A 26,160-nucleotide genomic window follows, 5' to 3' on the forward strand; every position below is an offset into this window, starting at 1 on the left:
CCATTCAGGCACTGCCCTCTCTGATCCCATTGGTTTCTTGACAGCATGTTTTTACCCCTGATATATTTTATACTATTGTAAGTCTTCCTATCTACCAACAGACCATGGTCTGATGGTTTTACATCAGATGGAGCCTAAAGTAGAGATGAAGGATGACTTAGACCAAAGCTTTCCTGCAGCTCAGGAAGGTATATTTGGAGGCTGGTGCTAATGGATCTGGTTTTCTTTATCTTTTTGAAATAGTTGAGAAGGAACTCACACAGCAAAACACATCTACTGCTGCCTTATAGCTAAAGACATTCAGTCTGTCAAGAAGACATTCAGTATAGAAATGTATCTTGTCCTGTGGAACTTACATAGTTACTTTCATAAATGTATTCATTTATCATAATGGTAACACAACCATGTTGTACTGCTAATTTTACTTGGTGGCGTGTTCAAGGAGAGTAGTTGAGGAATACAGCCCGGTCAGCAGATCATCAGAGGCATTTGTATGAATCAATAATTTTTAGAAAGTAAAGCAACCAGATTCCATTTGATTACTAATGAAAGGTCCCTAGACATGGTCAAGAGAGTAATAGAAACCGTAGTTTAAACACAAGGCAATTTTAAAAGTTGCCGTGCAGTTCCTGTGTTGTCCTCATTTTATTGCTGTGCTCTATACTTGTCCGTCTTTTTAGCAGTTTGATTCATCATTATTCTACACCCACTGTAATCTAAATAGAGAGAAAAAAAAAAAACCTGAATCTATGCAAAAGTTCTTTTTTCTTTTTTTTTTTTTTTTTTGTCAGAAAATCTAGCAAAAACTGCAAGAATGTTCATCTATTTTGTACTTTCTTTTGTAATTTGAAATGTCATCCAAAATTCTACTTATTTTCAGAAATGTGAGGGATTTGGAGAAAACTTCTGTTATTTTCTTCTGTAAAATGTAAGAAATTTAAAAGAGAAGCTGAAAAAAATTTAGCTATTGTAACCATCTTAACTACCTGGCAAAGTATGTAAATTTATTTAAAATAGATATAAGCTAGAAATAATTAAAATGTGAAAGTATTTTGAGCAATTTCATAAAACATAACATTTGTTAAGAGAACAAGTTCTTTAAAGTAACACATTTGCATTACTTTTCATAGGAAATGACTGGGAGTAAGAATTTGTGGCAGAGGAATTTAAAAGACCTGAACCATAAATGTAGCTCTGTCGTTTAATACATGATGAGTACATTTTACTGCAACATCTCCAGCTGAAAAAACAGGGCTATTAAATCCACACATAATTTGAAGAGCCTCAAGATCACAAATAATAGTGTCTAAATAATTAAAGTTGCTGTTACTATGCATCTGCATACCTTCAATTCTAGGGTGAGAACAAACTGTGAAATTCTCCTTCCAAATCTCATCTATTAAAGCTAGATCTAGCAGAGGGTCAGTGTTGTGAAAAGACGTGACTGATCTAGAAACCTAAGTTTTTAGTTAATGTGTTACTAAGATACATAAGGTGGTTTGAAATGATATCAAATTTCCTTCTGACTTAGCCCAAAAACTGGTACATTTTCCTTAGTTTTTGGTCTCACAGAAAGCTAAATTTGGAAGGTAAATCACTTCTTTCAGGAAGAAGTGATTATTTGTTAGAGACTGTTCATGGTCCTTGAGATAGAAGTAGATGTTATATGTTAATATAAATGCATTTATCAATGAAGGTCTCATCAATAGTGCTTCCACCTGTGAGAATGGAGTGGAAGAATCTTTTCCTCTACAAGCTCAATAATGTTCCATGGAGAGAGTCAGAAACTTCCTGTAATTTCACAGTTTTCCCCAGCAGACAGAATTTATCAACCCTGATGAAAAGAGAGACCGAGACCAGGACAGCGATGTGTCATAACAATGAACTAACATAACACCAAGTTATCTGTATCAAACAGGAGGTGAAGTAGTACAGATACATGCACCAAAGATTAAGAGAAGATAATGGACAATATAGTAGAAATTAAAGTGGAACAAATAATCCAATTGTTTAAGTAGTCAGGATTAACCTAGAGAAATCAAAGCTTACAAGTGCAGCTTGGGGTTTGGGGACTGACTGATTGCAAAGGACCTTCTGTTTTGTTTTGCAGCTCTCACAGATGAGGCACAGTATTTGTCTTTGTCAGTGTCAAAATCTATATCAGCCTCTGCAGTGATCAGGCTGTGCTCACTGCAGGCTTGATAAAGAGTCCCCTGCAGCTGCAAAGCTGGTAAAGTCCTAAGGTAGTCTTGCAGTAGTCTTGCAATGAAATTGCACATGTTGTAAAGGAGTAGGTGCCCTCAGATGCACAGCCTTCCCGCTGTCTCTGCTCACAAAACAAAAATTGACCGGTATGTTCAGAGGCAAAATAACAAAATTCGTTAAAATTGACTTTAAAAAAATAGAATTGTACTCTAAAAATATAATTAAAGGAAGTGAATGAGCTCTTTAGCTCAAAGGCCCAATTTTTCTAGCACATCATTGGTACAGACTCTTCTGTATTAAATGAAATGACTGACTTGCATTGCTTTTTCATTGCACTTCTTTATGATGTCACATGGGAAAAATAAAGGGCAATTTTGAAATCTGTTCACCTTTAAATGCGTAGTAGGGTTCCATTCCCCATAATGCAACTGAATGTCCAAATATAAGTATCAGGGAAGTGTTACTCTATCTTTTAATCTCTTACAAATGAAGATGGAAAATTCAGTAGCAGTTTTGCTAAAGTCTAAGCTTTTACCCTGAGAAAATAAAAGGTCTGTTTAGTTTCAACCCAGATCCAAAGACTTTGAATTGGTTAGTTAATTGGAAACACTTAACATCAGATGGTATTTCCTAGCAATTCCCAAGGTGTTATTAGGGAGTGCACTCTTCCCTGTGAGAAGAACACTCCAGAGGGCTAGACAGCCCAGGACATAATGAAGAACTCCACTCTGAACAATGTTTTGTTATATGCTCTGAGATGAGCATAATTATGGAGAGAGTTTGAGGTGGCTTGCACTTCAATTCCTGTAAAACACTGTGATTTAACATACCTGTAATGAAATGTTGTGCATCAGCCCTGGACTGAACTAGAAGATTTGTTTTGCTCAGAACTTTTGAAATTAAATATTTCAGCATATTTTAACCGGAAGTATTGGATTTTTTTACTGTGTAAAAACATTTGTTATTCTAAATTTTGTCTAGGCAAAGGGCAAGTGTTTAAATGCACATCTTCTCCTGGACTGGAAATTTAAAATTTAGTTAGTGTTAGGTTGTGAGGAAATTCTTGTTGGGATATGGTCTGAGTTATATTGGTCCTACAAAGTAAATAAAATGCCTGCTGTAACATGTCTGTATTTGTACTTCTCACTGTTGTATAGGGCAAAGGAGGAAAATACTATTCAACACTAATGAGACTATATGTTCCTCAGGAAAAGACATTGCTGGCTCTGGACTCAAATGTTAATGGGGCTAAATGTAGAATTTCTTTAAGCCCATACATGGAAAGGCAAAAGTCAAGTTTATGGGATCAATTGTTAGACTGGTGCTGCATATTCCCTGCAGTATGCAGGACTACCCTCAGACCTGTTCTTTGGAACAACCCTGAGAACATAAAATAATTTCAGAAATGTGAAAAACTGAGTCAGCATCAGAATTAAAAACTGATTCCAAGGATATTAGATTCCTGTTGGCTACAGTCACTACTAAACTGTGCACTTGCCTCATCAGAAGACTGCGTGAAGCACATTTCAGTATGTTTTGTGGAACCATGTAGTGCAATGGAAATGCACTTGGTCCAGGTCACTAAATGTTGAAACTATCAGAGCTACCCCAGTGCCTGTTAATTATTAGTAGAATCCCAGGCACTAGAGCAACTGAGATTATGGAAAGCAATTTCTTGCCTCCATAAACTGGAACAACTATATTGTAAAGTGTCAAGAAAAGTACCTTTTTTCAAATTGTCCTTAGGAATACCACTCTATGTTTCAGTAACTTGATTTGTGATCAATACAAGCAAGAAGCAGTGTTCTGATTTATAAATGTTGAAAACAAATTGTATTAATAAAATGACGCTTTTTACAGCAAATGTAACTGGTTCCAATGCAACGGTAAATGCCAGCTACTCCGGTTTCAAAAGATGCAAGTGAGTATAAGGCCTTTCATTTCAATTAAGATAATTTATATCAATTTCATAATTTGGTCCCAGATAATCCATAATCAGAGGAAAAGTATACAAATCTGTGGAATTATTTTTTTTCATACCTCCTCAATTGTTTTTCTTTGCTGGATTTATGAGTAATTGACTTATAAACCAGTCTGAATTAAATGTAATTACTTTGCATCTGTGTCTCGGAGACTGTTTTAATTAATTATTCTGATGTTTTTTCAGTGTAAGTCTACCAGATGCATAATCATCTGTGAACTTCCCTGTTTCTTCCCACACATGAACAAACGGATTTGAGTGCACTGTGTTGTAATAATTGGGCCCTAAACCCCCAAATTCTCCACTGGAAAGCATGAGATACTGGTTACAATGTTCACCAGGAAAATTATTGGAACTTGCTATCACTGACTTAGAAAGAACTGCCCAAATAAGCAGGAGGAATAATCCTGCTTCAGTAAATATCAACTTCAAATGCAATAGCTACTGTTTACTTGGGATAATGACTTCTTTTTTTTTCTTCTGTGAATATAAAAATGCTGCAGCTAGAAGTTGAATCTTTAATACATGCTGAAGCAACTTTTTTATTACCTGTTCATTGTAAAAAAAAGACTGTAACTAAAAAAAAGATTGGACACCATAAATCTCTGCAAGTATTTTTTTCATGAGCTATATATTCAGTCATTCAGTATTTGAAAAATTTCAGAATAGTCTTGATGTTATCATATTTGGTTTAAAATATGCCACAAGGCAGACCTGGCTTCATTTCCCATGGGAAAATTATTCCATAGATTCAGAGTTTATCAGGTAGATTTACCCAAATCTTCAACCTACATGGGCTTTCTCCAAGCTTCATTCCAATTATTTGGATTATAATTGTCACTATTAAAAGTTCAAATATTAAATTCCAAGTCAAATTTTAAAACAAAAATGGAAATAAGACATATAACTGAATTAAAAAATGAGGTGCTGAAAATGTACTTACTTTTTTTCATGTCTGGATCTTAGATACTCAATCACTCAAAATCACGTTTTTACAGGATTTTGCCCTATGTTTGTTACCATGGTAGCTCATCATACTGTATGTAGTAGAGTTTTAACCGCCGTACCTTGTGAGCTGAGCTGAACTTGCAAACCTTTACAGAACTTGTATCCTAGTATAAAGACTGGGATACATTTAAATTATAGTATCAGTTGGACTGGTCAAGAATAGTTTACTAAATCTCTGTCTTTAAGCCAACAAGTGTTGTAAAATTATATTTTTACTATCTGTGGCAGTCAGAAGGTTGCATGGCATTTATTTAATGGATGAGTTGTTCAGCAGAACCACTTTAGGGAATCAGTCCAGCCTGTATTAGTTTCACAGCTTCACCATAATCACATTATTGACTTATAATACAGTGTTGGGCAAAGCAAGTGAAAACCAAATTGCATCAAGAGAACATTTAACCTAGAAGGCAGTCTTTGTATTAGAAGTTACTATCATTTTCTTTAGCTAAATAATTCTTTTGTGATAGTCAGTTACGTATAAAAATAGCTTAGTGGAGTAAACTCTACAGATTGTGGAAGCTACACAAATGTTATCACCAGACAAAAAGTAATTCCCAGAGAATGTACCAAGACAAGATAATTGAAATTGTACAATTCTGACATATTTTGATAAAAGGGTGTTTTGTGGTAAAAGTTCACTTGTAGTCTTGCTCATTTTAAAAGAATATTTTTACAGTTAGACTCATTTAGGCTTTAAAAATGGTGGAAGAGAAAACAGTGACAGAACTAAAAAAAAAAAAAGAGAAATATTTGGCTACTTAATACCATAATGAAGACAACTTATGTTCATATTTTTATTGATTCTTCTACTCGTTTTCCTGCTAATCTGAGAAGTGTTTTCCATCTGATGAAGCTGCTATCATGATGTGTTGCAACACAGCATGCCAGAAACAAACATCAAAAAGTGGAGAAACCCCAAACCTACTATCCCGAACCTGCCAAAGATGTGCAAAGATACTGAAAAATAAGAAACTGTTTTGTTCTCTCTTCTTCTACTGGTGAGAATAAAGTGAAATAACTTTCACACTTGTGTTATATGTCAAACTCAAGCCAGATTTTGGAAGGGCTTAGAAGGTAAGTGATAAAATATAGTTTGGAATAAAAGTGTCACATTCAGTGACTGTGTTCACACAGATAGATATGATACCAAATACTTCCTCATTTTCCAGACAGGTTTAAACAACTACATTTCACTGAACGACAGTCATTAATCTCATAAGTGAGAAAGAGCAGCCTAGAAATATTTTATAGTTAGGGCAACATGGTAACATTTCTTTCATATGCAAGTCTGAGAAAATACATCTTGATCAAAATAACTTTAGATTAAATAGATGCCAATGCATTTCTTGAAGATTGTATGGTGTCTGGATTTTTTTTTTTTGCTGACAGACGCATGATGAAAAACCATACTAGTGTCAGGAGCTGAGGGAAGCAGCTCTCCTTTGGAGGCAATCAACTATATATCAACTCATACTGGGACTGTTTCTATTCAAAGACTTTCTTTTGCAGTGTTTTAAGGGTAAAAGACAGGTCGTGCAAAACATAAGAGATAACAGGCATAGGATTTGTAGGTATAGGTTTTGTGTATTGAATAATGTTTACACAAAGGCTGCCCCAACTCATTTAGTACCTTTGGTGAAACGATGTGAAGAACTGTTTCCCCTTCTCTGGCTTGTTATTTTTTTTCTGTCAGTATTTTTTTCATGCACATTTGAAATGCTGAGTTTATCCATAATGCTTTAAGAGAAGTAAAGTTCCCCAAACAGCTTGTTTTCTGGGGATGCCGCATGATGGATCAAGTTACCACTATAACAGCACCCTCTTCATAACACAAGACTATGCAGGAGCTGTACTGAATGACTCAGAGGTTTATTCATTTGTTTTTGTCAAAGTAATGACTGAGATATAATCCATCTCTAAGTGTCGATGTTGGATGTAGAAGGGTGTAACTGGTGTACAGTCGAAAGCACCCACAAGTAAGAAATGTCTGGTCTTAATCTGGTGAAGCATGTTCCTTAATTTATCTGGTTTAGGATTCTGTCTCTGTGGGCAGAAACTATACTGCAGCACTCCACGTCTAATTGCAAACATGCTTGGAATAATCATAATCTTTATGAAAGACTTTTGCTTACACTCTGCAAGTTAAAAGTCTTGCATGGGCCTTATTTTCATCCTCTTCATGAGATTCCCACCCCACCTGGCACTTCTAGCCTGTGTATCTCAGGAAAGTAAAGAGTCAAAGATTTGTGAAGATGCCCAGTGCTCTGGATTGCCTTTCTTGTGCAGCTGCACACAATCTTTCACATGTCCAAGAGAAAGGATGATCAAGTAAGTCTTTGCACATTCCAAATCCAGGCAGATTTGAGCAAACTGAGATTACCAGGTATGGTCTTTCTGATAGCAGACCTACCATGACAGACAGAGCATGATGCATATCTTACTAAGACACATAAAGACTGGGATGTGAAACATGTTAAGTCAGTAACTGAAACTTGAATAGATGTTTGGGAGAAAACACAGAATACATATTATTAAAGGACAGAAACTTACAAAAGGCATTTGATCAGACGTACATGATTTTAAATCCAGGTAATTGGATTAAGGTTGACAGCACTGAGAAAAATTCACTGTTGAAGGACTGGAAAATTTTTGTCAAACAATGTGTCTGATGTCGGGGAAGATGTGTATCAGACACAGCTTTAAAGTAAAGAAATATTATTCTTCAGAAAGCACAGGTATCCTTACCTTTCCATTAGCAATTGCTTTAACTCATATTTTAAATTTATTTTTATACTTCTGCCTAATTTTCACAGTAATGTTAATTGTTAAAATAATTCCTTCCTCCACAGATTTACAGTTGGTAAAATGGAGGTGTGATCTGGAAGGACTTGGAATTCAGGACATGCCACTTGCCTCCACTATGAACACGCTGGTGGTCTCGAGAGAGGATAAAAGAGAAACGAAGTAGCTACATCCACTTGTTGCTTATAGAGACCAGATGGTCAGATGTCTCAGCCACTGTTTGTGGTGGACAGTTAATTTGCGTCCATGACATGCTGGCTAGATCTGGGTAGGATTTATTGGCCCTGTTTCTGTAGGGAAAAAAGGATCTGTGACCCTGTATCTTCTCTGCATGCCAGGGTCTAGTAGAGGAAGAGTTATGGCTGAGAACTTGTGCTTTGGTAACCTAAGCACAAAATGGAAAAAAATTAACAGTTTTGGCAGTGACTTACAGAACCACTGTGAAAGCATGTCCATGGGATCAAGAGACACCTGAGCTAAGAGAAATCTGCTGCAAACCGTGGCTGTGCTGCTTCTCAAATGGAAAAGTTCAAACAGTGAGTGTCCTCACACTTAACTCATGGGTCTAAAAGTACAGTTTATTTAATACAGAAACACTGCAAACCAGTCTCATTGTTTTATTTTTGAGTTGTGCTTGGCCTCCTTCACAATTTATGTCTTTTCTGTACAAATCCAGGGTGGGATCCTGCTGCTCCACGGACAAGCTGTTGAACGGCTGGCAGCACAAACCACACTGGGCCATGCTGCTCAAGAAAATTTCTGGCTGGTTCTCCCTGGTTATCCTGTCAGGCTGCATGTTTGCCTGTTTCAGCAAGTTTAAGATCTTTAAATATTTACTTGGCTCTTTGCTTTCCTATTAGAAAATGGTGAGGCAGCTTATTTCTAACATCTGCCAGGATCTCTTCAGCTTGTGAGGTTACATTTCCTTAAATTACTAAGCACAATCTTTACAGAGAGGGGTAAAGAAGAGGTCACACCACTGTAAGGCTGAACCAGAACCTCAGGTCAAACAACACCATGTTGATGTTGAAGATACAGGGACAGCCCAAGGTCATATTTTCAAAGTCGCTCTGAGGAGTTACACTCTTAAGTCCCATTAAAAATTAACAGCCCTGTTAAGCATCTATCTTTCCATGGTATTTTGGAAACTGTAGTGTCACCCAGCAGGAAAGGGAGATGTCTCCTTCCTGTGGAAAGGACAGGGCCGTTTGGATGCTAACAGGTGCAACTAGGAAGATGATGGCCAGAACCATCACAGCTGAAATCCTGCCTCCTAAAAGAAGGTTGCTGCTTCTGGAAAAGGGATATGGTGTCATGAGCATCCAGGAAGAGAAATTGCCCAGAAACAGCTGGGAAGAAAAGACGGGAATGATGGCAAGGTGGGATGGTAACTGAAACAGTAGGAAAGTGGCAGAGGTGTCTAAAATGAATTATGAATAAGTAGAGCACATGAAATTAAATTGGAAGCTTCCTGGGCAGAAGAAAACATGGTATGATCTACCCTGTTTGAGCAGTATTAGATTAGCTGTCAGTCATTACTACAAAACATCTGAAGACTACAGGTTGACCAGATATTAATGGTAATTTTATTTTGTGAACTTAGAAGATTTAAAATATATATATGTAAATGCAAACTATGCATATATCTGTTTGCCAGATGTTTATGCTTCAGCAGTACCATCAAGCTGTTGAAACCTTGATCTCATTAACCGCACTAATTGAAAAATGCTTAAGCTATGATTTTGAGTCTTTGTTCATTATATTAAAGTCAAATGCTTCTTCAGTAATCACACAACTATGTGGGAGATGAGGGAATTCAGACATATGAGGTTCAATGATTCCTGTGAAGAAAATAGTTTTTGTGGTGCAGATGTGATCAAAGATTAAAAAGTACCACAGTGCATGCAAAACTATTATGTGCTGTATTTATGACTGGGTTAGTCTTGGCACATAGAAAATAATACCTTGCTGAGAACAGACCAAGTACTGGGATCAGATTCATTGGTATGCTCTAGCTGCTCGGTGCTCCGTCAGAGTGCACAGCTGGTTTGTGTTGGAGTTGCAAGAGAAACTGGTGAAGCACATACTTTTTTATCATTACTATTTTTAAAGATAAAATAAAAAAGCCCACATTGTCAAGCATCACAAAGCCAACACCTGCTCTATAGTCAATTTGACACAACAGACAGACTTTTCAGAGGCTGCTACAGGTATTTAAAATCAAGCTATGCATGTGTATGATTGTTGTAACAAGCGTCCAGCCACAGGCCACATGCAGGGCTGACATTCACCATTTCTCTGCAAGCAGCCAGAGGCAAGTAAATCCTGACTTACAGTCGGGAAAGGAGCAGTCTGATCCCTGGATTTGGTAAGGTGATTTCGGGCCACGGTCCTTGATGTTATCCTGCCCGTTCTGTGCCACGTGAGGGAGTTTCCCCGGCACAAGGCAGTTTGTGTATTACATTGAAGTGCTGTGCCAGCCCCTGGAATGCTGGTTTAATGGGTACTGAAACCATGGCTGGAAAGGGGTTAGCTGCTTTGAAAGTACTGACCTCTGTGACATGTTGAGGCAGAGGTGGGACCTTGGTCACAACTTCAGTCTCCTGCATCCCACATGCATGGTCAAAGTCAATTTGTGATTATTTGTGGTTATTTACAGCTGATTATATGACCTAAAACCTGTGGAAATATTACTGTTTGCATTACTGCTGTTGCTGCTCAGGTTTGCTTTCAGAAATTACTACTGCTTCCCCTACCAATGGAGGTGCTTGTGTGTTTGCTCAAACTTGCTCCAACTCAAATGATTTGGCTTTCATACACACGGTGTTTTGGCTGCTTAAAGCAACCTAACTCATTTTGACTAAAACAAATTATGGACTGATTACCTCAGGGAGGTTGGTCAGCAGATGTGTCTAAAAGGTATCTTCCAACTGAGGTCAGTTGAGAGCTTTAGCATCTTTAAATGGAACACGGGCCAGAAGACAATGTGTGTACTCTGTCTCAGCAAGTCTTGTGGGGCATGGGCTGTTGTCTGGTCATCTGCACTGTGCCAGCCACTGGCCTCAGCTTGGGTCTCAAAGCCTTGCTTCAACAGAAATAAAGGCAAACAATGTGATTTCAATTATCAAGAGAAAATCTGCCTTTGAGTATTTCTTACTTTGGTGTCCCTTCAGTATTAACTTACCTCCACTCATAGAAAAACCAAAGAGAACATTGCCAAATTGTGCTGAAAAAATGCAATAACGGTGGTGGTTGGTAACTGTATTAGGACTGGGGGAGCAAGACAGCCTAGAACCACTGAAAAGCAAATCCCCAGAACAGGAACTTCAGTTTAATCAGGGCAGTAGTGTCATCTCCGGTAACAAATACCAGAGTATATGTTTAAAAGATTTTATTATTTTTTTTTCCTAGTTAGTTGGATCCTTTTTTTTTTTTTTTTTTTAAGTCTTAGATTTGCAAGGAGAAGTATGTATTTGAGAGCCACACTTTCTCTTTATAATGTACTGAGTACCATCCTGGTTAGATGAAACCTAGCATGGAAATTTAGGAAGTGATCACAATATAAATCAGTACCTGTAAAACTGACAAATAGAGAAAATCTGGCTCTCTCTTGTAGTTCACACTAGAATAACAAGGATACTGATATGGTTTGATATTTCTATAGTCATGCAGACAAGAATGTTAAATCCCTCATTTTATTTTTTGTTTTGTTCTCACTGCTTAGTGAAAATGGAGGGTGAGATATGAACTAGTGAGGCTTCAGATTTGATCAGTAATTGAGACAAATTCCAGACATGGAAGGACTGCCTGCTGTTTAGAAATCATTAAAGGCTGAAAAATACTCTCTGCGAGGCAGCTGGAATAAAACAGTTCGTTGGAAAATAAACAAAAACATTAGAAATTGCTTTCAGAAGTTCTGCTAGGAGGTTGATTGTGCAACTGCCAGTTTTGTAAACATTTAGATTATTTGAATTAGTGTCTTGACCGTAGCAAACAGGCAGCAAAGAGCAACTGATCTTGCTCCTAGCTGTACACTGATAAGTGACTTATTAATTGGCTTTGTAAAATTTAAATTTGGGGATTACTTTTTACTAAGCAGAATGGAATTACTGCTGGTATTACTACATAATGTATGCAAATGAACAAACATTACCTTTTGCTGTATACAGTTCGTGAGTGGTTTTGTTGGTATTGTATGATATATTCTTCCAGTACCAGTGCATGCAGGAAGTAATTCCTAAGAGGGGTCCATTTATTTTGGTTTTTGCTTTCTGTTTTGTTTTTCTGTAGTTAGGCTGAAGAAGTCGGGCTTCACACCAAGCCCTGTTGACAGTGTACTTATTCTTTAATGAACATCAGACAGACATCAACAGGAGCATTTTACTTGGGCAGAGCACCTTATCAGAGCTTCTGCGAAGTAAAAGTGTTGCAGCTTTCAAGGGAGATGGTGAAATGGGGTGCATTAATCTCTTTCAGAAACAGAAAACACTTGATGTACTACAGCAGCTAAGATTGCTGAGACATTCCTGCCTCTTTCCTGCTGCAGGTTTTTCCTTAATTTCCTCAGTTCCTTCATGTAGTAAAAATACCCACCACTTTTTGATAGGTATAATTGAACCGGGAGAGCTGGTAATTCAGTTGTGCTGTCCAAACAGTGGGGTTGGTAACCCGTGATGGCAAAGTGGGCCACCTGGCTGGTGGCCACTTGTCTTCCACACCATCAGGCACAGTGTGATGCCTGTCTGTGGGGCATGGGGTGCTGCAGCAAGATGAACTCTTCTGCTTCTCTGCCTTCTGGTGGCTCTTACCTGGGAAAGGGCTAAGACAACAAGTGTCAGTATGTGTGCTTGCTGCCTCTCTGTTATCATGTAAGACTGAGTCTCACTGTCCAGCTTACACTGTGTTAATTCTTATTTCTTTGGAAATACCATTCTTCCGGGATCAGGAGAGAAAGCACTACTAATAAAACATTTTTCATTAGCCTTCCCCCTTCTCTTTCACTTATATTCCTTCTTTAAATTGTTACAGTTTGTCCAGGGCCTCTTTAACACTTGTTTCTTAATTGTAGAAGCAAATCTCTGCATAATGCTGTTCCTATTTCCCTAACAATCAGAAATCTTCCAGCCTTCCTGACACTACAACCTAAATTTCCATCATAATTACAGTGAATTCCAAAAGTGTTAGTTCTCCTGCTGCATTACATCAGGGTATAATAGTATAAGGAATATAGAAGATGATAGATTATTCAGTCTTTTTACACAAGAGTTATATGAACTGTAGGAGATACAGGAACTGAACTAAGACCTTCATGATCCACCTCTTAGTAATATTTTCTTTCTAGCAGGACTTTGAGAGATACTGTTAAGGAGAAATACTATGGGAGATGTGCCAGCGTAAGTTTTGCCACAGTAAATGTTCAGTTAATTTCTTAGCACGTCACTGCTCTGGACTGGGGAAAAGACCCAGACTTGGTCCTCCAGAACAGTCCGGAGAGGGAAGGAAGATACAGGAGCCTAAGACATTTGGTTGAGGGAACAGTCAGATCAATTTTCTCGATTCACACTCATCTTCAGCTTATCAGTCGAGTTTACTATATAGCACTTATACCTCCCTAATATTTTTAATAATTAACGTACAAGTCAATCTACAAGCAAAAAATCATGCAAGTAGGTCTTTGAGATAGATTCTTGCCTGCTGTGAATCTGCAATTTAATAGAAACAAAGAAATTCTGCAGCACAACCAGCTAGAGGTAACCATGGGCAGCTTATGTTGTAGGCACCAGGAAACTCAATGGTTGCCTACACCAGGGCAACAAGCTGCCTGGGAGGGCAAAATGATCACATATACAGATTCAGATAGCCAAAATTCACCCTACTGAATTATAAACTTCAGAGGTTAAGGAAGTTTATGAATATGAATTGAATATCATACAAGTGGAAATATGGTATAACACTGCCCTCTGAAGCTACTGCAGACTGTTTTCCTTCATTGGAGGTTGTATTATTAGCTTGTTTTTACCTGGATGACATAATGATTGACAGAGGGAGTGAAGGTAGATAAAATACTTTCACAGCTACTAGACTACAATCCATTCTGTTCATCTACCTTCATGTTAACTTTGGGTTTGTTTCTCAAAAACTTTCAGCTCTTACAGTTTCTTGAGAAAACATTTCCAGACAATGTATTTCAAAATACATTTCTGTCATTTGTCTGAAAGTGCCCATGGACTCTTCTCTGTGGATACGCAGACAGCATCATGCCTGCATGCCATGCTCAGGGCCAGCCTGGCAGGGAGGAAGGGGTGACAGCAAGAAGAAAGAGACCCAGGAGCCAGACTGGATAATCAGCTTGACATGGAAATATAATGTCCATTTTCAGTGAGAAAGAAATGTGATAGGTCTCTACTCAATAAAGCAAAGACAGGAGGGTGTAACTGTACAACAGTGACACGTACTGGCTTTACTGTCTCTCAACCTGCTCACCTGGGTGAAGTTCAGGATGCTGTCATCAATATTGTAGAGATCTAAAAGATAACGAAATAAAAATACATTTGATGCTGTCATGTCATGAGTGGAGGAAAGAGCTAAACTGAGGAGCACCTCCATGCATTAGTAGTGCATTAATGCTCACCTCTTGTTTTACTTGCAGGGAGTCAGTCTACCATCTCTTCTTGTAAGTGTATTTCCATATTTTTGAAGTGAAGCCTAAAAAAAGTTCAAAATTACAATTTTTTTCAAATAAAAAAGTGTGCTAAAGATACTTAGTACATATTTTCATTTATCTTCTGTTTTTAATCTGTGCTTTGATAAGCAGATCTAACACTTAAAGGTGGCTATGGCCAATCTCATTTCCTTGAAAATCAATACCGCAAGCCCTGTTGCAGTAATGTGAATTCAGGGCAAAGGTTTTAATTTCTGTAAGTCCCAAAATGGCTTCTATGTTTATTTTAAATAATGAAAGTTTTAGAATTCAAAGTTTTTATTTCTTTTAGTACTACCAAATTCTGATCAGACATTATAATTTTTCCATAAAATCCTGGTTAGTTGATTGTACCTAAATTTAAGTATGTTTCCATCTTTTCCCCACAGGTCATTGTCACTTTCCTCTGAAACTTCCTGCTGAAGTAAGTTTTTATTTCATACAGAGAGAATGAGTGAAAGCATCTGTTATACTATTATGTTAATTATCTGTATATATATTTATATTTAAATTATTTTTAGAGGAAGAAAGCCTAGCATTTCTTTCATTAGCTCAAATAGTGTCACTTATTCTTTCGGAAGTGGCTGGCACTCATTCAGCCATTAGATTGTTGGATCCTTTGGTGACAGATGAGGGATATCCTCATCAATGAGTGCTTTAGAGAGTATCTGACTCAAGAAATTCTTTTTCCAAAGACAAACCAGGCCGTTCTTACTGCAAATGTTTGTCAGAATTGGAGCTGGTCCTGGAGTGGATTTCACTGACAGCTCAGGTGGAAGTGGCTTGAAAAAATTAAGGTTTTGACGGTACCAGAAAAGGGCACTAGGCTAAAAATTTCAGTGAAAGGAGGAAAAGAAAGTTCTGTCTCTTCAGTTCATCCTTAAGCCTCTTGTAAGTTCTCTGCTGGCAGGCAACTGCACCTGGCCTGAATGACCTGGGCCATCTCTATGAATCATGCAAACATACCTCCTGATATATTCTAGATGTACACCTGTAACAAGCAATTGGTAATTTTAGAATGCAGCAGAAATAATGGATTTAGGATGCCCTACAGCAAAGATTTGCATAATTTAAAAATAAAAGCCCTGTAAAGTTCATATTTGCTGTCTTCCTCTACTATATCTTTTTCAAATGATTGCATAAATTTTGCTGCTTGTCCAGGGGCCAGAAAGCATTAAGATTCTAGATCACAACATGAAGCACACTATATATTCACGTATCACAGTTGTATATGAGAATGCAATCCCATTCTGATAATATCCAGTGTCTATAATGTTTAGATTCATTTACTTTTGTTTTGGTTTTTTTTTGCATCTTTTTCTTTTAAGATTATTTTAAATAAATTAATGTAAGTCACCTGGAAATAGAGTACACTAAATTATTTAGCTCAATATATTAAATATCTTTTAGTCTGGATACGTATATTAATCACTGTTAGTCTCTATGAAATACTTGACAATCTTAGCAAATAATGATATATTATGCAAGTAACTGAAGCTGAAGTAAAAAATATTGCTTGTTTTTATAACAATTATACCAAGGGAAAATTCATTGCTGATCTCATAAATAATGGGAGACTGTTACTGTTTTATGTCAAAATGATGCTGAAGTTGTTTTGCTATAGCTGTGTTCTTAATTGACATATCTATCTCCCTTTCTGTAGTTGTAATAACAAGAGAAATAGAATATCCTCTATTGTACCCTGTCACAGTATTCTTCAACTCCTAATAGGAAGAAAATGGAATGCAGAAATATTAAAACATAGTAATATTTTTATCCTCCAAGTAGTTCAGTGAGACTGTTCTACAAGGCCAAGAAAACCCCTGTTGTATTGTAATTTCTAATTGCAGGTGTCTCCCTACCTTTGCCCAGTGGTGAATGCAAAACCTTTCCATGGCATTTTACAAATGCTCACAAAAAAGAGCAATATTTAGAGAGTTTTTAATAAATTTCTCCGGTCTTTTTCAACCCTGCCATACCCCTTGGTACCTGTGCTAGTGCTGTTACCAGGGGACCAGGCTCAGCTGCAGAACCTAAACAGAAGTTAAAGGAGGGGGACTGGGAGTGAGGAGTCATTTTTACTATCTTGGTACCCTTGCTGCCGTGAGGTTAGTATGGTTTTCCTCAGGCAGAGCATGAGAGATCTGTGGAAGCTGCTGCTTTTGTGAAGCAATCTACAATTAAAAAAAAAAAAAATTGGGGGGGGGGGAAAATTCCTTAACTTTATAATTTCTATCCTTGGATTGCACTAACAGATGGTGAGGAAAAGGAATATTGCAGTTCTTAGCATGCCAAGTTAAGGTTGATCTTGGCTCTGCTCAGCTTGCTTTATCTCAAAAACGGCCGAGAAGTGGCTGTAAGAGAAAAAAATCATGAATATGTACACTTTAAAACATTTTTATGTCAAAACCACTAGGGATCACCCAGGACATGCAGTCATAAAAGATTGTCAGTATATAAAATACTCACTCTTACATAGACACTTATACAAAACACACAAAACCTCATGGACTGCTACGTAAAACTTTTCACTTTACTCAAGGCTTTCTTCGAGGCCCAAACTCCTCCTAAACAGTGTTGTTGCTTTTTACAACAGAAGGACAATCCTGGTAAAGCAAAGCTTCTTTCAGCCATGGAGTCTGTAAGACCTCTTGATTATGTGTTTCACTGACATCCACTTCACCTCTCCAAGTTGAGTGGCTTTGCCTGAAGGAACAGGGGGAGAAGGAAGGGCTACACAGTTCAGGAGGAGGGGTGGAGAGGTGGTTTCTGGGATGATCTGAACACTGGTCACTCCTTTCTTGCAATGATGAGCAACTATGAAAGAGAATCAGCATAAAACAAAAAATCAAGAAAGAAAACTTCAGAGGACTTTAAGTCTCTTCCAATTTCTCTGGCAGGTACTGCTTCTTACGGTCTATCCAGGTCCAGCTCCTTTGCTCAGCAAGAGCTGGGGAGGATTTTAAGTGGCTTGTACTCTGCTGTCCCAGAAGCATGCTCTCACTTATGCTCAGCAAGAACATTTGAATGGGCAAAAGCATACCTGGAACATCACAGATAGATACCCCAGATCTGCTTCTGGGGTGTTTTCTGATTAAATATGGTACAGCTGCTCATGGAGGGAGTTCAGTGGTGCTAAAGCTGAGGAGAAATAAATCTGCACTGATACAGAGTAATTCACCTTGAATATGCGGGGCTTTTTCAGCACATTTTGATTTCTACTTTTAGGTATAAGCTCAGAAACTACAACTGGTAAATTAGCTTAGTCAAAATATGCAGGAGAGAAGGAAGGACAAAAGACACCAATCTTATTTTAGACTCCGTTCTTTTTCTCTCATTTCATGCACATTTATAATTATTATTATTTTACATTTATTGTAATATATTCTTAATGGCTTACTAGAAGGGATAGAGAAACTTGTCCTATTTTGGAGGTATGATATATACTCAAGGGGAACCCCCCTAAAAAATCTTGTTCTATTGCTATTTGACATATTTTGCTGCAGAGCTCCCCTGCTGTATCTCACAAGGAGACTTTTCAAATGAATTCACTCAAATTTCCCTATAATCAAGAGAACAGCATGGTATTTATTTCAACCTAATCATTTCTCTGACTTGCACATAGAGCTAATTTATTTGCAGGGAGTGACATGTCCTTAAAGCCTTTTTGAATACAGGCAATGTGGAGAAAAGATTAACTACGTTTGTGTCAAGAAAAATTTCTGTAAATATTTTGGTGAAGATATGTGGCGAGGAAGGTATTTCTTATGTTGTTTAAAATAATTGTAAACTGTTAGTCTTCCTTATATATCTCAAGTGGGACTGTTTATATTCATCGACTTCTAAAAATATGTTGTACAATTTCAGTAAATTTGAAGCTACAGGAAGAAGTTTGCTCTAGGGTGTATTGTAATCTAGTATAAATTGCTATCAGTATGGAATGGTCTTTTGTTATTAACATAACTATACTGTAGTCAAAGCTGTTTTTTCTCCCTCTTAACTTGGGGTTGATATCTATTGAAATCAAAGTGTGATATGCTCCTTTATGCTTGCTGCTTTGCGTCATGTTTAGCAGTATTTTCCCAGCCAGGAAAAAGCATCACTACTGGGCATAATTGTGATGTTGAATTTTGCACACAGAGGTAACTCACTGAGATGAGAGAAAGTAATTTAGTGTCTGTGCCTTCAGCCCTGTGTGGAGATGGCCTCTAAGGGGCTCAGTCAGTCTCAGCTGTGGTTCCTTTACCCACACAGTTCATGCTTCCCCATGTCTGTTGGGCAGTGGGAAACTAGTATGGCTGAAGTGTATTTTTTTGTTCTTGATGGGGCTTTTTTTCCACTCATGGAGTGTGTTGAGCTGTATCTTGAAGAGAACGTGTCTGTGGGTGCTGTTAACTATCCCGCATGCACCAAGGTGGTGAGGCAGGACTCTGAGCCTCTGCTTCAAGCAGCGGCCGCTGCCCCTCGGCGCAATGAGGTTCGTCACATAGCAGTCCAAAATGTGCAAGCAGTTGGTTGCATATCTAGCACTTTTAGATAAAAATGTTTAGATCTGTTTAGTAGGGTTTTTCCTAGTTCATGGGGGAGTGTGGTAAGGTTAAGACAATGCGGCAGAAATACCACCAGAGATGCTAGAGTTGAACTTGCCAAAATGGTGACTCTTCCAAAATGTCTTCTTATCCTCCTAGAAAGAGGAAAAATATCATGCCATTTCTATTGCTTGTTGATATACTCATTTTCACTGCTGGCCCTATTTATTTTAAATTTTTTTGTCCCACTGTCATGTCTACCATCATCTTGAAATTAAGGTACTATGTTTGTGGGGGTTTTTGTAACTTGAATATATATTACTGGCACAGCTATTTGTGCTGAAGTGTTTCTAACTCCTAGTCCCATTCATGGATATATATCAATGGAATAATAATTATTTAAACTTGATGATACCCATAAAGAAACACAGATTCTCTGTGTTGTTTTCTTAGGAAACATAAAGACCCTACAGGGCTTTGCAGATTCTAGCTTCAGCCTCAAATTGTAAACTGAACTCAACTTTTGAAGAAGCATTTGTGTTTGTACTCTTTCTAACAAAAACAAACCCTCCCAACTTTCATTGCTGTTAGCAGCTGTTGTACTTTTTCGCATGTGCTCCAATCTCTCAGAAGAAACAGAATTTGTGAAATTCTGCCATGTGAGATGTAACATTAGGAAAGAAGTGGCTAACACCAATGAGGATGGAGGTGAAAGGGATTGTACAACTTCAGTTATGGATCCTTCAGCAACTGACCAGTAAAATATTGATATTAAAACATAAGCATAATCTCCACAGGTTTAGCCATTGTGTTCCGTTTGCCTGCTGTCTATGGCGTCTGGCCTGCTATGAGGCAGCATCATGGCAGCATGATGCTTTGAGAGAAAAAATTATTTTGTTTGAGCTTGTATCATAAAGTGGCTGAAGATGTATGTTATTTCCATCTGCTTCAAACTTTCCAGGTTGGGCAGATACCATTTCAAATGACAGTAGATGCCCTAGTTGACAAAAGAATATTTAAAATGATGAATTATGCCACATAACCAGGATTACATAAACTAACGTAAAATCTTTAAATCAGCCATTACTTACCACAGACACGTGCTTCTTCATTAGTTGACTCATTCCATGAAACAGAGAGAAATACACCATTTCATGGATAACATCATCACTGGTATATAACCTCTCTTTCTAATGCTTTTTGTGAAATCTCTTATTCAACTTTTTTTCATTCTATTCTGATTTTTCTGGCCCAGTTAAGTCAGATTTGGCTTTCTGAGGTATGAAATAAACTATTGTTCAGATGCTGGATCTGTGTCTCAGACTTTCATTTTCCTAGCTTTCACAGGTTTATTTTGTGGTGTTACTGTACTCGTGTCAGATACACATAGGTATTAAATTGAGGCTTTGCAAAATCTCCAGGAGTGCATGCTAAATGGATTTCAACATTCTGAGTTTCCCTCTTTATTAGTTTTTTATATCCCTCAATTTGGTTTCAATTCAGGGAAGCACTCAAGCAAGTGCTTAATTCTGAGAATGTGTTTAAATCCAGCTTTTTTTTTTTTTTTTTTTTTTATTGGTGCTGGAAATGTAGGCTCACACTTAGTGTTTTGCAAATGAAGAAATGTTGCCATTTTCCCACATGGTGTCCCCCATATTTTAGCCACACGCTGGCCTGTTACTTTAGGTTAAGTATTTTTGCACTTCTAAAAGAAAAGCAGAAAATAATATAAGTAGACTGGATGAATTCAAACATGTTTTGCTATTTTTACTCATAACTTTTAACTCACTTTTATTCCTGCAAACTGAATAAATGGATGTAAAATAGAACCCACATGAGCTTGAATATTTTTCAACTACCTTTAAAAATGAGAATCACTATTTAAGTAATCTTGACAGTAATATTTTCCTAAGGGATGTTATCTTCCTGGGAGTAATTGATCGCCACTGAATCTCACAAGATTGTGCAGACAATTTCTATATTATTCCCGTTTATTCACATAAAATTTGCATGTGAGAGTTGAATGTAAGTTATACATTCACTTCATCACTGCTAACAGCTAAGCTGGGGAAAAAAAACTCTCAAAACCAGATATAGAATATTGCATAGTCTCAATTCTCGCTTTGGAACCTTATCTTAAACTTAGTTTTAAATCCTCAGTTAGAAGGATTAGTTATCCAAAGGAAGTTCAATGGATTAAAAATTGAGAATTTTGCTGTAACAAATCAGAGTTTCCTTTTTTTTTTTGCATTAGCAACATTCTAACTACCAAAAAGAGGGGAATACAGCAGTCATTTAATTATTTTCTCTCAACAACATATGGTGGAAACCAAAACATGTCTATTTCCACATTTAAAAATAAACCAAATTTCTGAATAACATTTTTTATTTCCTTAATCAGTTCTGATAGGACTTAGTTGAAAGACCTGAAAATCTAGACCTTTCAGAAAATATTTTGCTGATGTATACTGTATCTTTTGTCTGTTGTTAAATTGTGAAAGCTATGTAGATGATTATCAGAGTAGTTATTTCATAAAATGGTACTTGGAGGTAGAAGTAGGGGTGAGATATGAACATTGAAAGCAAACCTCATTGACAAAATAAAATGATCACTTTTAAATAAAAGTGTAACTTATAGTGTTATTAGTAATATTGTAAAACTAATTTTAACACCTCAAAAATGCATTGGTAGAGCTGGAAATGAAATCCACTACATTGACTGGAAATGTCCTTTCAAAAAAGGGAAAACATGGGTATGCATATTTAATTATTGGCTTATTTAAGGTGAAAACCAGTAAGAGTAGAGGACATGAAAATTTCTGCAGAAATAAACAAAATTCTGCAAAAGTTTTCCTGTTCTGTCATTTGAATAGATAGGGGTGCTGCAGCCTCAGTGCTGTGGCAGAGACCATTCAGGTAGATAACTGCTATGCATACAGAAGAGGCAGGGTGGAGAAAGGACATGAATAAAGGCCTCTGGAGACCTTCTGAAAAGCTAGAGGCTTGTTTGTATGAGAATACTAAATAGCTATACAGGAATAACTATGCTGATGTAGTTATTCTAGATTAACTGCCTTTCACATTCTCTCTGTCTAGAACAATAGTGTAGAGTTGAGTTGTTTTGGGGAGCTTCAGCTATTGGAATCCAAATGAACCTCCCCTCCCTGCTTCTGACTAGTGTCTCTAAGCGCACATCTCTTGTGGAGACATCATAAAGAACTAAAAAAACCACCAAAACTCAAACCCTTCAACACAGGAAGTAGTATGATTTTATAAGCATAAAATTAATAAAGGGCTGCACATTAAGTAGATGGTTTTTATGTGATGACTGGTTAAGTAGTTCTTTTAGAAAATATCTTTAGTGGAGCATCAAAAATGGAAGTTTGAGGCATGGTATCACTCATATTTCTTGAACATGATGGAAAAGCATGAAGGTATTAAACAGCATGTTTTCATAAGTCTTAAAAAAGCAGAAAGAAGAAAATCCTTTCCCAGATCTTTTAGAATAAGTTATGATTGCAAAATAAAAATTACAGAAGGCTACAGACTTTTTTAAAAAAGTATAAATGCTATTTATAGGTGTAAACTATAGTTCCTGTTTAAAGTTTCCATAAATAGACAGTTGTCTTTTTTTTTTTTTTTTTTTAAATACCTCATAACCTACAATTTTATATATATGTAGTACTTTATTTGGTTGAGTGATTATCAGAAGATTTTTACTAGCAATTAAGAACAATAATAGCTATTAGGTATTTCTGTCCAGTTTTATGTGGGTGACACGGTTAAGTTGGTTGTATTTGTACAGATGATTCTTGAAAGCAATTCCATATCTTGATTACACGTGTCTGTTGGCAGGGACATGATGGTTACTCTATATTTGCACAGTTGTAGCATTTTTGGATACACAGTAATGGATCAAGAGGTTGTGGTCCAGCCTCATTCTGTCCAGTTTAGACATGTCACTAAGGCACGTGAAGTCAGACTCCGATTACCCTATGCTCTGCGTGTAGCCACAGGGGAGTGACAATTATTTCTAGGTGGTAATTCATCTAGCCTCCTCTGGGGCCTATCTTGAGGTGGGCTGCTCTGTCCTGTCTCTCTCCTACAGGTAATGAGGAGGTGTGGGTGCTGGGGGGTGAAGGGATTAAGAGCAGCCCTGTAGAGAAGGACCTGGGGGTACTGGTGGATGAAAAGCTGGACATGAGCTGGCAACGTGCTCCCAGCCCAGGTGACCAACCGTATCCTGGGCTGCATCAAAAGAAGTGCGGCCAGCAGGTCGAGGTAAGGGATTCTGCCCCTCTACTCCACTCTGGTGAGACCCCCCCCAGAGTGCTGCATCCAGCTCTGGGGTCTCCAGCACAGGAAAGACACGGACCTGTTGGAAAGGGTCCAGAGGAGGCCACAAAAATGATCAGGGGATGGATCACTTCCACTGTGAAGAAATGCTGAGAGTTGGGATTGTTCAGCCTGGAGAAGAGAAGGCTCTGAGATCTTATTGCAGCCCTTCAGTACTTAAAGGGGTTTTTTTGTAAGAAAGATGGGGACAAATTTTTTAGCAGGGCTTGTTGTGACAGGTCTAGGGGTAGTGGTTTTAAACTAAAAAGGGGTAGATTCAGACTAGATATAAGGAAGAAATTTTTTACAGTGAGGGTGGTGAAACACTGGAACAAGTTGCTCAGAGAGGTGGTAAACGCCCCATCCCTGGAAACACAGAAGATCAAGTTGAATGGGGTTCTGAGGAACCTGATCTAGTTGAAGATGTCCCTGCTTATTACAGGGGGGTTGGACTAGATCACCTTTAAAGATCCTTTCCAACCCGAACTATTTTATGATTCTATGATTAGCAAAGGTGAACATCCAATTTTCAAGCATCTATGTTTATGGAAGAAAAATTCTACTGCTTTGGTACCTCTACTCACAGAAGAGAGTGAACAGGTGTGAATAATGAAGTACTTCCCCATTTTGCAGAATTACTCACACTCTAAGTAATTTTTGAAATTAGTGACAAACATAATCTCACAGAGACAGTGTTTAACACCACCGAGGACCGTGTTTAAAGGCACTGCCTTCTCTTAATCTGGCCACAGACTAGAAGATACAGTGGTGCAGTGAACATGGTTTGTTTGTTTTATTTTTAAGTCCTGGATAGCTGATTAGAATACTGGTGAATGTTGTGAGAAAATTTCCAAGTAATCAGTTGTGTTCAGATCTGTAAACTGTCAAGCAGCATCTGTGAAGATGGTAACGTGTGTAAACTCTGTTATTACTATATCTCCATTGTAACCATGGCTAATAAGACTGTAAAAGGACCATCCCTGCTTCAAATATTCTGAGTGTGTATTTGAAGCACCGTGCAACAGAGAAAAGCAATGTCAGACTCAAATAAAGATGAAGAGGCAACAAAGTTACATCTGAACAGAACTAGCATAATATGGAATAGCAGAACAGTGCCTGAGGACAGATTTATCCATTTTTCCAGTTGATGAAGGATACTATTTCTCCCTATAAATGTTGTCTCAGACACACTGCAACCATCACGGAGGCAAAGGCACTGGTACTAATGAACCTCAGGAACCGCTGAGAGATATATTCCTTCAATATTTAAAGGATGCATTGTGCTTGACTGAAATTTTTCTTTTTTACTTTAGCCATGTTGCATCATGACCTGAACAAATTCAGCTAGAAGGGCATCTGACAACAAATGCGGTGCTCGACTACTACACAGAGTTATCTGGAGACATACTGGCATTCATGCATGCCTAAAGGCAGCTCCTGAAATATGTTTGTTTCTGTTTTCTGGAATGCAGAATGATCAGTCATCCAAAATACAGTTCGTACACAGGCATAGAGAAGCCAGAAGGAGAAAGTAAGTTCTTAAAGACAGAAATCAATGTGGAAGCAGATTACATGACAATTTCTTCCAAATATCCTTTATTTCCCACTGGTATTGAAAGGTATAGTTGCTCAGAGCTACAGAAAATGATAATGTGTTTTCTGAAATGTTTTCTCTATCATGTTCCAGAGAACCTTATAATGACTTTTATTGTCAGAAACTGGAGCAAGAAATTGGGTCTCCTAGAAGTTACAGTTATTTTCTTCCACTTTTTTCCTACTCTTGACTTAACCTTTTTCTCTTATGTCTATTTAGTTTTTAAATTATTATTTTAATATGGAAAACATCATAGATTTCAAGTTTGATACCTTGGGATCCATAAAATACTTAAAATTAAGAGAAGTGTGGCTGAATGAGTCCTCCAAACGTGTTAGTAGCAGAAGGGGCTTGTGTAAAAGGATTTATCTTTAGTGCCACAGCCAGCAGTGACACCACTGCCACTGAGAGTGACTCCTGCTCCACTTGAGGTGGCAAAGAAAAATGCGAGCAACTGGAGAAGCATCTTTCAGTCTGCCCAAACAGTTTGTCTACAGGTCTGCTGTCACCTGCAGGACACGAGGAGAAAGCAGATGGCAGTTGGCCGAAACATTGTTATGAAGAGCAGATAAAAAATCAAGTGAACTGTGGTCTGGTTTTGGAGGTTTTTTTTTTTGTTTGTTTTTGGTTTTGTTTTTGTTGTTTTTGTTTTTGTTTTTAATGGGCTTTTCATCATTCAGTTGTCAATGTGTTCTTTTTTGAAAAGTGATTTTACTTTCAAAGTCATCTTTTTCTAAAGTTTCAGACAAGCAAAGGAGATTAATTTATTTAGAAATTGGCTTAATAGTTTTTTAGACTTTTGTGTCAGAGTCTTGTTCTTTTTGAATACTTGTCTCTGAGATTTAAAAAAAATTATAAGGAATGTCAAACTTCTGGGTTACAAACTGGTATCAGTGGGGTTGTTATGCATGAAGTCATTATGAAGCAGAAACATTTTAGAAGACTGGTAAGAGAGAAAAATTAACAGGACCGTGTCTGCATTTTAGCTGCATTAAGAATGCTGATG

The sequence above is a fragment of the Tyto alba genome, unplaced genomic scaffold (genome assembly GCF_018691265.1).
Source record: "Tyto alba isolate M040663 unplaced genomic scaffold, T.alba_DEE_v4.0 Super-Scaffold_22, whole genome shotgun sequence".
Classification (NCBI taxonomy): domain Eukaryota; kingdom Metazoa; phylum Chordata; class Aves; order Strigiformes; family Tytonidae; genus Tyto; species Tyto alba.